Genomic DNA, 12,500 nt, shown 5'->3' with positions numbered 1-12,500 from the left:
CACACCCTTCCAAATTCTGTCACTAGTCGGTCAAGCTTCTCTTCTGTGTCTGCTACCAGTACAGTATCATCCGCAAACAGCAACTGATTTACCTCCCATTCATGGTCATTCTCGCCTACCAGTCTTAATCCTCGTCCAAGCACTCGAGCATTCACCTCTCTCACCACTCCATCAACATACAAGTTAAACAACCACGGCGACATCACACATCCCTGTCTCAGCCCCACTCTCACCGGAAACCAATCACTCACTTCATTTCCTATTCTAACACATGCTTTACTACCTTTGTATAAACTTTTCACTGCTTGCAACAACCTTCCACCAACTCCATATAACCTCATCACATCCCACATTGCTTCCCTATCAACTCTATCATATGCTTTCTCCAGATCCATAAACGCAACATACACCTCCTTACCTTTTGCTAAATATTTCTCGCATATCTGCCTAACTGTAAAAATCTGATTCATACAACCCCTACCTCTTCTAAAACCACCCTGTACTTCCAAGATTGCATTCTCTGTTTTATCCTTAATCCTATTAATCAGTACTCTACCATACACTTTTCCAACTACACTCAACAAACTAATACCTCTTGAATTACAACACTCATGCACATCTCCCTTACCCTTATATAGTGGTACAATACATGCACAAACCCAATCTACTGGTACCATTGACAACACAAAACACATATTAAACAATCTCACCAACCATTCAAGTACAGTCACACCCCCTTCCTTCAACATCTCAGCTTTCACACCGTCCATACCAGATGCTTTTCCTACTCTCGTTTCATCTAGTGCTCTCCTCACTTCCTCTATTGTTATCTCTTTCTCATTCTCATCTCCCATCACTGGCACCTCAACACCTGGAACAGCAATTATATCTGCCTCCCTATTATCCTCAACATTCAGCAAACTTTCAAAATATTCCGCCCACCTTTTCCTTGCCTCCTCCCCTTTTAACAACCTTCCATTTCCATCTTTCACTGTCTCTTCAATAACAAATATGAAAAAACAATAGCATACGCTTACCACAAAGGTCACGGGTACATTTCTCTTTCCTCATGCAATTGGTAATCTTGCAAGTAATGCATTTGTCCAGTGATTAGGTAATGGAGCACCTGTTGTCCCAAGGGGTAAGATTTCTTTAGAAACCTGAAATTTGAAGAAAAAATGTGTATATGAAATGAGATGAAAATATAGTTTTCTTCAGTACATGTTTATTCAAGCCTATCTTTGAAGAACTGGACACATGTTTCAACTGTTGGTCTACCTTAATTTCTAATTCAGCCGGCATAAACATATAAATTAGTTTAAAGCATTGGTAGCGCAACAAAATTGCTCCACGTGCATTGCCTTAGTTTTATGCGATGAAATGGATAACATTGTATCAGATATTAACGCAGAAATGAATTACACTAACATTCCAGTGCAAAACCTTATAATTTTTATTACTTTCACAGAACAACACGGCTCTAAAGAAAATTAGCTTACAAATTAATCAGATTTCTCTTCTTGTGTATTTATTGGTGGATTTAAAAAGAAAACTTTCATCAATAAGCCCTGTGGTCACGAAAACCAACGTATATTAGACTCTACAGTACATATATGAATTGCCTTTCAACTATATAAAACAGGGTGAATAAATTGGCGAATTTGATAGTATATTCCTAGAGATGGGAAAGGCAATAACTTAAAATAAATTTCCTGGGTTTGACAGTGAGATTTTAGAGAAAAAGATGTGAAAATACGTACATAAATGAATGAAAGCTAATTGAAAGTGAACGTGCATGAGTGGAGTACAAACCGTAAAGTGCCATTATAAATACCTATTAGGGAAGATAGAAAAAAACTGAATATTATAAGGAAGAAGTCCAGGGAGTAGGAAAAGGTGTGGATAAGTTATAGAGTTTTCCGGATGGTATAGACTTTAAGAACTGGTTAATGAGTTTCTAGAATTCTTGAAAAAAAAAAATAGAAAATATAACATCAATTACAGATACCTGTATTTCATATCGTATCAGTGCTGTACTAGATACGCATATGGAGGATTTATGGTTCATTGGCATTGAAGATCAAGCTTTTGATAATATTTGATAGAAACTATTTTGTTTAGACTGGAAATATTCTTTCATCACATGAACAACTGTACAGTGGACTAGGCAAATAAAGTTTCTTTCCCCAAATGTTATTCCTTTTATATGTTAAAGGTGTATCAAAAGAACTACAAGAACATGAAGTGAAGTTTAAACTAATATTAGATAATACAGTTTTACTCAACCAAAAATTACATTAATGATACTGCTGAAAAATTTAAACCAGGATCTCACCAGTGTTCAGGAAAGGATGGCAGTTTAACATCACACTAAAAGCAAAAATATCTGAGTAAGAAAGAATAACTCGAGAAACTTGGGTATTATTGAAATAAATATTGACATCAGGTCCCAGTGTCTAGTAGAGTTCATGACTTATGATTATCTCTTACATATAACTGCTCTCAATGCGCAAATAATGTAGTTATAAACGCTGAATTCCACTTTGGAAACATAGATTTTATAAAGAAGTATTTCAATGAATACCTTGTAAAGAAACTTGCTATTCAAACCTTGGTAGATCTACTCTGGGTTCTAGAACTTTCAAGTATGCTCCCCAAATACCATATTACAAAGTCTCACTAGACATCCAACAAGTTGAAACAGTTCTCAAAGTAAAGTTAGATTAGTGAAACTGAATCTTTTTATTCTTTTTTTTTTTTTTAAATTTACTCTCCTGTGCCAATTTCTGTTTTGAAGGTTATGGTGCATATACGAAAAAAAGCCATCTCCTATGATAATCCTGATGAAAGCAAGTCTAGCACATGCAACAAGTGGGTATTGCAAAGTGAGAAGGTAATCAAATGTGAGGTATGTCTACACTGGTATCATGCCAAGTCAGATGATGATAAAAAGGTTGTATTCTGCATTCCAGGAGGATGGAGATGAGGACAGCTGCTGAGGGTACTTTACAATATGCAGGAGGGGAGATAAGACACAACACTTACAAGTAATGGCTATCCAATGAGAGGAGCAGGACATTAGAAGATCAGTGGATAACCTCACTACAAGAGGCTAAGGTAACGGGTATGAAATCTCTAAAGATTAAAGATTCTCTGTCAAACACTAACAGAAAAATCGAGGGGATCCAATCAAAACTGAAAAAGAGACTTGCAAAGATCGAGGATAGACTCTAGGGTGGAAACAGAGATTCATTACCCTACATTGCTGCACTCTACTCAAACGTGCAGGAAAAGATTGAGAAGGTTGATGCTAAAACTAATGCAACACAACAGGCAATAGGGAGGAAGCTTGAGTCCCTTAGCATCACAGTTCCAACGGTAATAAACACTAGGCAGTTAAGAAATCCTCACCGAACTAAAAGAAATTAAGAAGAAGCTGAACCTGATTATTTCGAATGACCCAGAGGACAACCAAGATTCACACCAAGCCGAAGAAAAGAGGATCCATAAGATATTCAAGGGATGAGTTCAAGCTAATTTCCAAAGTGAAAACATCTACGAGAGTGAACAAGCCATGAACTTAAATATCAAATGGATGCACACTTCTGAAAATCGAACCAGAGTGACTTAGTAACAAGAAGTAAAATGTAGCAAGGGCTAAGGAACTCAAGTCGAAGAAAAATGAAGTATACTAGTAGATCTATATAAGACTGGATAACCCCGATCCAAATGCAAGCATCAAGAAACCTTAGTGCCAACCTTAAAAAACACAGGGAGGACCAACCAAAGAAAAACTGGATTATTGCATGGAAAGATCATGGAAGCAATAGCACCCTTATATAAACAATTCAGACAGCCATGGCATTACCATCAAGACAGGCGATCTATAAATCTACTACTGTAACATTGACAACTCACTAATGAGGAAATACAACACTCTTGTTGTGCTAAAAAGCAGTGAGGAATACAACGTGCATGCACTCACAGAAATAAAACCAAAAGGTGGGTGCCATAACAGATTCACCCATGATAGCAATGGTTTGTGCATTGGTAACATTACAGCAACTGACACCCGAGGCAGATGCCTTTATGTAAAATCTAATTTCAAACCAAGGCAGGTTTTCATCAGACTTCAGTGACCCCAACCAGGAGAGCTCATGGGTGACTATACATGACACAGATAATAAAAAACTCATGATGGGATGTATATTTCCGTGGAAATTACATGGTAGCAGAGATGTGAAAAAATACTCTATACAGCTCCTTGAGGTGGGCATCTGTAGGAAAGTTCACACGTTGAATATTCATAAGTGACTTCAACCACCCAGCATTACACTGGAAATATCGGACAACACAAGAGATCACAGCCCTCTGACAAAAATTGTTGTGTGTGTTAGAGATGCCTATCTCTATCAACACATCATAGTGCCTACAAAATATTGTATGGGCCAAACACTAACTTCCCCAAGATCATCACTAATGTACAGGAAATGACTGAAGAGCTAGAAAACTTGTACCCTTTAGTGGCAAGAGATCATATTGGGATTAGATGAAGATGGTTATTTGGTAATCAAGAATCATCACCAAGCAAACTATTTCTTAACTATATCAAAGCAGACAAACCAGCTATCTAGCATGAAATTCAGAGAAATTAGGAGATAAAGAGCCAGGCCTTCTGCTACTATGTGTGCAACAGATGCATAACAAAAACAACACTGGCAGATTTACAGGAGATGAACGGCAACTATGTAGCAGATGACAAGGGCAAGGCTGATATACTCAACCAGCAGTACTGCAACTTTTTCACAGATGATATGTCACACCTTTCATATTTTTCTCCAGAGCCCTGCTGTCAAAGCTCCAAATCATCATCAGAGTGGGGAGAGTTAGCAAGAAACTGCAGGCACTCAGAATAGACAAGTCACTAGGTACGGACATGATCGACCTCAGAGATTTATCAAGCTGGCGTAGGTTCTGGCACACCCATTTAGCATCCTTTTCAGTTAAAGCATATTATAAGGTGAAGTGCCTAAGCACTGGAAGATTGCCACAGTGATCCTTAAATTAAAAAGAAAAGGAAGCAAGTAAAATCATGCGAACTATAGGCAAGTGTCTCTAACATCAGTTGTATGTAAGGTACCAGAAAAGATCCTCTCTGGAGATATCATTGAGTATCTGAAAGCCAGTGTACTGCTCTGCAGGGAACAACATGGATTTATATTAGGCAAATCCTCCGTCACAAACTTTCTAGAAGTCCTAGATGTATGGACTGAAGCGCTGAGTTAGTATCTACCAGTTAATGTAGACTTTTTGGACTATGCCAAAGCCTTTGATAAAGTATCCCATGAATACTTGCAAGGCCACATTGACATTGAAACCTTTGAGATAAAGCACCGCACATTGAAGAAGGTTGGCACCTCCTGACGTCACAAAAACTGCAAGTTTCAGTCAAAGGCAGAGTCTCTGAATGGGGCGATGTCAGGAATGGTGTCCCTCAAGGCACAGTTATGGGCCCCGTCCTCTTTTCGCCTTTTGTTTATAAATACCCCAGACTCTGCAGAAGTATATTTCCACCTTTGTAGACAAAATCAAGATCCACTTGGCTATCTTAGACATACATGAAGCCCATCAGTCCAACCTTCAGCAAAATCTTTACCAGTTTTGATAATGGAATCACACGATGCGAATGATCTTTCGACCGAAAAACTGTAATGCAGTGCACCTTAGGACAAAATCCTAGACAAGACTACACCAGGGAGAAATACGCATACAATCGGTAGCACAACAGATAAGAAAGATCTGCGAGTTATCTGCAATCTGAAACTTACATTCTCTAAGCTCACCCAAGCTCAGATAAACAAGGCAAACTGAGTTCTTGGGTCACAAAAAAAAACACGTTCTCAGTCTTGAACATGTTGTCCTTCCTCGATCTTTACAAGAGTCTCATCCGCCCACATTATAATATGCTTTTGTAGTCTGGTCCCTTAAACTCAGATGGGAAAAAGATGCACTGAAGGATATGCAACGGCAAACCACCATATTAGTACAAGATATATCCCCATTCTCTTATAAAGAACGCCTCACAACACTAGGTCTACCGACCCTCGCGGTAAGGAGACAGAGCTGACATCATTCAGGCTTACAAGATCTTACATGGATTTGACCAAGTTCGGTTTAACAGAGAATGTAGCTTTTGTAGTAACTACGTTTAAGCCTAAACTCAGTACTAACACCCGAGACGACAACATGAAGCAACAAGTGCAGAGGCAACCATATCCAATGAATTCCCTCTTCTCAGCAAGAGAGCCAGCTCCCTGGAATGGCGTCGGTCAAAAAAAACAGGTAAACGCTCCCTCCGTAAATGCTTTCAAGTCCATATCGGATAGGAAGAGGAAAAATCATCCATACCTGCACAGTTACATGTTTTCTCATTCACTGTTCTGTTAAATGTACAGCGATCTTACAAAATACTGCCTTGGTAATCAGAAGAAGTCCAACATAAACTTTGGTATAGGTCTAATTAATTTAATCGGGTACCAAATGGCCATTCTAATGGTAAATTCCTATAGATAATTTTTTTCTTAACTTAGACAAAAGAACATTTGTGCCAAGGCATAAGTTTCTAGTCAGTGTTTCATCGCATCGGCAAATTCATACATTTCTCAAGAAATTATATCACTCTTTACGTTGTTTATGCTGCTAGAATATTACATGGTAGCAAGAGCACCACTCTGTTAACGAACTGAATTTGAATATTGTAATTATACCATAAAAATCAACTTTGAGAAAATATGAAGGGAAAATCATAGCTCTAAATCATCACAACACTAAAACGTTAATTGGTATATAAACACTATTTTCCGATCGTTAATACGCTGAATTCCTCGAATATGTCAGATATTCATATGGTAACATATGATAAAACGATACAATTAACACTAACATATGCAAATCAAACAGATGAGTTGTGTATGCAACGCATATCCAAAGGGAAGGAACACCACTGAATATTTCGAACGGAGGATAATAGTAGGAATGAGACCTAAAATTAAAATTTTAGTAGCTCCTTGTTCCACCTGAAAACAATCACCAACTGTACTTAATGTAATTACTATTAACGTAATTTCGTAATTACCTTGAAGTAAAATGATTGTATAATAGTTTTTAACGTAGGAAAATGATTACCTTATCTAGACAGTAAAAATAGTGGTTAAATAGGCAACAAACATACATCGTGCTTATACAAACACGCACCCACACACACACATACACACGCACATACACACACACACACACACACACACACACACATATATATATATATATATATATATATATATATATATATATATATATATATATATATATATATATATATATATGTGTGTGTGTGTGTGTGTGTGTGTATATATATATATATATATATATATATGTGTGTGTGTGTGTGTGTGTGTGTGTGTGTGTATATATATATATATATATATATATATATATATATATATATATATATATATATATATATATATATATATATATATATATATATATATATCTGTGTGTATGTATGTGTGCGTTTGTATAAAACTCTCAATGGATGATAAGTATGAACTACACTGTTAGAAAAAAAATAAACGATGATATAATGACTTCAAGAAATTGCCAAACCTGGCAATTGACGAGTCTAGCAGAGAATACGGACCATGGATACCTAGGTCGTCACAAATTCTGGATATGGAAACATTTTTTATTATTTTTTTTTTTTTGTAGAAAAAACATTCCAATGAAAGAATTGATAAATCAGAAATGTGATATTATTAGAATTATCTTAAACGCGAATAAATTAGCTTGACAAGATTAAAATAAATCAGATGATCCCCAATACATGTGCTTACCTTCATATTAAGGGATAGTTGACTTTTCGTTCTCAAGGGCTAATCTAGTCTGAAGATGATAAAACGAACTACTGTAACAAGTTTTCATCATATGAAAATGAACTTTACACACAGAAGCAGATCAAATATATATACTGTGATAGTTTACAAACCTCCGAGAACGATTATAAATATCTCTGTTAAGGAGTTTAGTATACTCATTGAGATCATATAAAAGGGTAATTAGTTGTGTGGAGATTTTAGTCTTTGGATGAATGATTTATGGAATCATGATACTTCAGCATTTTGGGAATTATTAAAACCTTATCAACCAAGTAATAATGTTAATTTTGCAATTATTTTGACTGGTCATAAGTTAGACCTAGTTTTAATTGATGGATTACACAGTATTGGATCTGATATAAATGCGAAGGAGAATTACATCATCTCTCCAGTGCACAATCTAATCATATTTCGATTACCTTTACAGAAACACACAATGGAGAAGGAAATAATCTTTACATATATAATAAACTTCTCTCTTTTTCTTATTGATTAAATTATAAAACAAGTGAGCAAGTCCTGAACGCGGACATGGTCCTCGTAGAGGACATACCTCCGCCAAGGTGACCTAGAGCGCCATATGTCCTAGAATCATGAATTGATGTGACTTCGACCTTCACATGACCTTGACCTTCACGTGACCTTCAAGTGACCTTGACCTTCACGTGACCTTGACCTTCACATGACCTTGGCTTCAAGTGACCTTGATCTTCAAATGTACTTGACCTTCACGTGACCTTGACCTTCAGGTGACCTTGACCTTCACGTGACCTTGACCTTCACGTGACCTTGACCTTCAAGTGACCTGCTTGACTTTTGACCTTCAAGTGATCTTTGTTCATTTGCCACTGATACTTAATATGACATTGATATAATGCACCAATATGACCTTGACCTTTGACCTTTATAAATTTGAACATCACCCATGGGTTGCGCCTGGACTAGGACTTCCCTGTTGGCTTATGCAAAAGTCAGTGCTTTATTTCTGTCTCTTGATATGGCCACTTATGTCATAGTGACACCAGTGACCCCTGTGACCTTGACCTTGGGGTGACCTTGACCAAAATTTAATCAGTTCTTCCATACACATTGGGGAACTACTTGGCCAAGTTTGAAGTGATTCCGTGTAGAAATGTGGCCTCTACGTTGTCCACAGACAGACAGACAAACAGAGAAACAAACAAACAAACAAACCGAACCGAAAACATACCCTCCTGGCGGAGGTAACAAATAAATGGTAATATTAATATTCCTTGTGGTGACGCCAATCAACGTTGGTTAGGCTCTATTTGGGTATGCTGCCTTTTGCCCTTGTATAACAGGGTAAGTAAAATTGATTATGATACTATGTGTCTACTGACGGAAAGAACTATAATTGTTAGAGATTGCTCTACTATGTTTGATGGGTAAACTAGAAAAAATAGAGAGATAAAAGACATAAAGAATGATATCTAAAACGGTTAGAAACAGAAAGCACATTAGTACAATCAAACCCATGTTTTAATATAATGACCTATTAAAAACTGAAAACGAACACTATAAGAGAAAGACCCTGGAAGCAGCAACACATATAGGCTAAGTAAGTTTTATATTCTCTTAAAGGCTATATTAAGGAATAAATTTTTTTTTAAATGCCACCAGTGACCAAGAACTGGCTAATAAACCTAAGAAAATATTAAAAAATTAATTAGGGAACATAATAAGGTTCTTTACAATTTTTTGATTTCCTATTAGTTTACACCAGACAGACATCAAACTAACGAGATTCAGTAATATTGAAGATAAAGTCAACATAATTATCAAGAGCAAAGAAAACAAATTGCGCGATTGATCCAATGCCAATTTCCGAAGTAATTGGAGAAATTAATTCAAGGAAACGTTCCTCCTGCCGAAGGAACAACTTCAATCAACCTTGTTATAACGAAGATGGCGATAATGATCAACGGTCTGGCTGCTTGCCTGCCACTGAGGCTATCCTAACAAGTCCCTTCTATATTCAGCAGGCAGCCCTGGATTACCCACATCAGGACTTTGCGCTGCTGAGGAGCTTGCCTGACTACGGAATTAGCACAGACCGCATATTGCCCCATCAGCGCACAACTTTGGAAGCCGTGGCTTTGCCTACCCACAATCTGATGTCACCCTACAGTGCTACACCAATGACTGTGAGGGAAAAACCAGCCTGACTGTTACAGCTTCTACCATCGAGTGCCACAGTAAATAGAAGAGTAGCTCTGTCACGGACAAGATGCGTACTCTACCCACGAGTAATCAGCGACCAGCACCTGATGTGATGAACCAACCACAGCATATATAACGAACTTGCTCCTATCCCTTAGACAGACTTTGCCTGACGATGGGATTAGACACTTGGCACCCTATCGTAACATGTAGTCCTCGCAGCAATACTTTAATTTCACAAATTTTGCAAGTTTACTATAGTAAAATTATAGATTTTTTTAGGCAATTTGCTTTCCGCTACTGATGACTAACAGCACAGTTACTGGTAGAACGCAATACTGAAGAAAGAAGAAAAAAGACCAATAGAAGAGCTCAACTACAAAATTTATGATACGGAGGGAGCGATTCTCTGTAGTAAGAAGTTATGTTAGAGATACCATGTGTTTAGTTCTATTGTGTCATATTAAGATAGAATATAAGTTCAATAAAGATTATAAAATCAGCGGATAATGGGCTAGCATACGGTGATTGATTTTTTCACCCTGTCATCAGCTCTGATTTATCGGCCTTTGTTTTCCGGTATTTACAATTTGTTTACAATGAAGCTGGTGCTCGGTATTCCACTTCTTTCCTCCAATTTTACATTAAATATATTGGATATAAAACTGGGTATCAAAATAGAGATTTTAAAGTCCTTTACTTATTTATCTAAGCAAGAATCAGAGCGTGTTTCGTTTTAATCCTTTGATAATTATAACAATGCCTAAAAATGTACTGTAGTTATGACAAAGATTGAAATACTCTTCATATTACAAAAATTGAAGTCTAATGTGCTATGATAAGGGCCCGTCTTTTGAGTTCTTGGAAGCAAATTATCTTTTAAGATTTTTTATGATGGTAGGATAAATCCACTCTTTTTCTATATTATCATTGAGATAAAATCAGTAAGTTTTCCATTAGTGTTTGTAGTTAGCGGCATGATTCCTACAAAAGTTAGGTTATTGATTTTTTTTATGATAAAAACAACCTTACCCTTTCACTCTATTTGCGTCTTGGTGATGGTCCAAATCTCAAAAAAGTATTACAACAATTCGTTGGTAATGGTTTGAAGTGATGTTCTGCGTATTTGTAGACGATACGAAATTGTACTTCTCCTTAAATGATATAGACGACAATACTTCAACTTTGTGTCAGGAAATGGATGATAATCGAGCAACTAAAATTAAATGAAAATAAAACTGATTTTATGGTGAAGGGGAGTAAAACCAGCCTATGAAATATGGTTGATATTCAAATAATCTTAAATAAACACACACACACACACACACACACACACACACACATATATATATATATATATATATATATATATATATATATATATATATATATATATATAAAGAATAAAGAATTTTTGCAAAGCAAAGTCTGACTTCATCGTGTTCTTTAGTGGGTGACTGCTGCTCAGTGATGTCATATCTCTTACCCTTTCAGTATCTGCTCAACCACTTAATGCAATTACGTGGGTTGACCACTTTACCCTGCGCTATCGATTCTAAAACGGAAGAATGTCCTTTAGATTTCATTAAGTGTTTCAACTGTTCAAAGAAGGAACCAATCAAATATTGACCATATTGGAAGTTTTTCAGCTTTTTATGTGGAAATCGATAGGTTACCTTTATTGCTCATGGATGCAAATGCCACTTTAAAACATTAAGAAAATTAAACTGATTGGTTTACTAATCAGTCTTTGGTATTCTTCTTCTTGATTATGGGAGCATATAATAAATTGCTGATTAACCATTTTTTCTTCTGATTACCCATTCATGTAATGAGAAGTGATAATCGTATTGACATTGTATAGAAAGCGATAAAATGTCTTTAAGTCTTTCCCTAAACTTTAGGGGGATGTCTTTCATCCTTTATATTCAAGAAAGAAGAAAAGTTTTATAGTAAAAATTATTATATATATATATATATATATATATATATATATATATATATATATATATATATATATATATATATATATATATATATATATATATATATATATAGTGTACGTGTGTGTGTGCGTTAGCACACGTACCTAGATATGCATGCAGACATATACTTCTATTTTTAAAATTAGTACTTTTTTAATGTTTTTGTGTATATATATTTGGTGTGTTTAGCCATTTTAGGGATCCTTGCCTTTTTCTTTTAGTCAACAGACAATGAAAAATTATTTCAGAAACATTTTCTTCATAATTATCGTTAGTGTTTTAATTATCACCAATAGCTCTCGAACTCCACTGGCAAGCAGGAAAACTTTCATCATAATGTCTTTTGTGGTTAACGTTTACGGAAATAAAATGAATAGCATCGCCATTCTCAGTTTTATTA

General features: G+C 36.0%; 1 protein-coding gene across 1 annotated transcript in view; it reads right to left on the bottom strand.

Annotated features, from left to right (window-relative positions):
* Positions 1 to 7,021, bottom strand: part of LOC137651980 (uncharacterized) — a 12,606-nt gene extending 5,585 nt beyond the window's left edge. The window contains exons 1-2 of the mRNA XM_068385187.1: positions 6,944 to 7,021; positions 1,038 to 1,160 (exon numbers count right to left, since the gene is read on the bottom strand). The gene's annotated coding sequence lies outside the window, so the exon portion shown is untranslated. The remainder of the gene's footprint in view (positions 1 to 1,037; positions 1,161 to 6,943) is intronic.
* Positions 7,022 to 12,500: the final 5,479 nt, after the last annotated feature.

Source organism: Palaemon carinicauda, chromosome 13 (genome assembly GCF_036898095.1).
Source record: "Palaemon carinicauda isolate YSFRI2023 chromosome 13, ASM3689809v2, whole genome shotgun sequence".
Taxonomy (NCBI): domain Eukaryota; kingdom Metazoa; phylum Arthropoda; class Malacostraca; order Decapoda; family Palaemonidae; genus Palaemon; species Palaemon carinicauda.
This window is presented reverse-complemented; position numbering and strand designations above follow the sequence as displayed.